Raw genomic sequence first — 1,984 nt, forward strand, 5'->3', positions numbered from 1 at the left:
GAATTTATATTAGTTCACACAAACACTCCATCCATGCTTTTGTTCCGGCCCTCTGGTCCAGTTTAAGAACCCATTGTGGCCCTCGAGTCAAAAAGTTTGCCCATCCCTGTCTAGACCCTGAACCAGGAACATTAGCATCACCTGGGAATTAGTTAAAAAGGCAAAATTTCCCTGATCCACTGAATCAGAAACTCGGGGTGAGTCAGCAATCTGTGTTTTAACAAGCTCCCCTGGTGATTCTAATGAACACTCAAGTTTCACAGGTACTGACCTAGGTGTAGCAATTCAAGGCGGTCATTTCAGATGCCGGAGTCTCCCATCTGAACCAATAGATATCCCAGATCCTCCCCACCCATCTCATCCACGTGCCCCAGCGGCCTCTCTCTCTCTCTCTCTCTCTCTCTGCCTTCAGGGGAGAATGGTTAGATTTAGAGTTGAGATTTCTTGTTCTTTGGATTACTTAATTTTATATATGTTCTTTTTCTTTTTTAAGGTACTTTTCCATTCTCCCAACAAAATATAGGTGCCAGATACTGCTTATTTAGAGCTGAGTAAGAAAGACACAGCTTCTAATCCAGCTGTGGGCAAGCTATGGCCCGCGGGCTGGATCCGGCCCGCTTGAAATGAATAAAACTATTGAAAAAAAAGACTGTACCCTTTTATGTAATGATGTTTACTTTGAATTTATATTAGTTCACACAAACACTCCATCCATGCTTTTGTTCCGGCCCTCTGGTCCAGTTTAAGAACCCATTGTGGCCCTCAAGTCAAAAAGTTTGCCCACCCCTGTAATCTAATCCCACGGAATGCTCAGTGTGATATTGTGATTTATAATAACCACAGGGTGTCCCCCCAAAATGTACACACAATTTAACAGCTGATAGCTCAATTAATGTTTCATTCTTTTCAGATTTAACCCAGTGGAATTAATAATTGTTCAAAGTGTGTGTATATTTTTGGAGGACACCCTGTACATGTTTGGTTTTCGTCCGCATTTCTGGCACACAGCTCCTAAAACCCTTACCTTTCCTGTGATGAAAACAATCAAGGTGTTTTTGTTATGTAAATGAGCGACCTTTGGAAAGCACCTAAGGCCAGGGGCTGATTGGCAGGAGAAACCACCTGGATTAGAGGCTGGAATTTTCAGGCCCACCCCCTCCCTGACCTCCGTGGAGGAGAAGGTGGGAGAGATTGAGCTCCTTCACCAATGGGCCAGTGACTTCGTCCTTCACGCCTGTTGCGAAGCTGGTTTCAGAGAGCTACAGGGTCAGTGATCACGTGGACGTTCGGGGACTGTTAGGTGCCCAGAGAGCATGGACACTGCACCCCTGCCACCTGGCTGTTCCTGACCTCTAGCCTTTCCTAACCAACCCGTGACCTAGTAAGTGAAATGTTTCTTTGAGTTTTGTGAGCTGCCCTAGCAAATTAACTGAGTTTAAGGAGGAGGTTGTTAGAACCTCTAATCTTAGCTGGACAGTCAGAAAACCTGGGCTTGCACCTGGCATCTGAAGTGGGGACACGGGGTGGGCCCTGATGTGGGACTGAGCCCTTAGCCTGTGGAATCCGATGCTACCTCTGGGTGCATAGTGACAAACTGAGTTGAACTGTACAATGCCAGGCCGGCATGGAAGTGCTTGATGTGGGACAGAACCCCCCCTCCTCCCCTCTTCCCCAACATTGGAACTGCAGTCAAGAATTTTACCAGTGTTAAAGGAAAGAAAGCAGCTCACTGGGCCTGTCCTGAGCAGACATGTGAGGGTGACTTTTTGGTGACCCTCCTTTTGCCCGGTTCACATCCTCCTCTTCCTGTCATCTGATTTGCTCTGCTCATGTGAAAACCTGCTCTCAGGTTTGGATCTGACCTCAATCATTTGTAATTTAGTCTGCGTGTCAGTCATGAGTGCTGACCAGACTGTATGCACCTGAGGAAAGGGACCGTGTCTCTATTTCTTTGTATCCACATGCTTCTCCCAGTTTAGATTCC

At 46.5% G+C, this 1,984-nt stretch overlaps 1 long non-coding RNA gene across 1 annotated transcript in view; it reads left to right on the forward strand.

Moving 5' to 3' along the window:
- Positions 1-890: 890 nt before the first annotated feature.
- Positions 891-1,984, forward strand: part of LOC107183502 — an 11,107-nt gene continuing 10,013 nt past the window's right edge. Inside the window, exon 1 of the long non-coding RNA XR_001514294.1 lies at positions 891-981. This is a non-coding gene — a long non-coding RNA (uncharacterized LOC107183502). The remainder of the gene's footprint in view (positions 982-1,984) is intronic.

This window comes from Myotis davidii, unplaced genomic scaffold, assembly GCF_000327345.1.
Source record: "Myotis davidii unplaced genomic scaffold, ASM32734v1 scaffold18, whole genome shotgun sequence".
In the NCBI taxonomy this organism is placed as follows: domain Eukaryota; kingdom Metazoa; phylum Chordata; class Mammalia; order Chiroptera; family Vespertilionidae; genus Myotis; species Myotis davidii.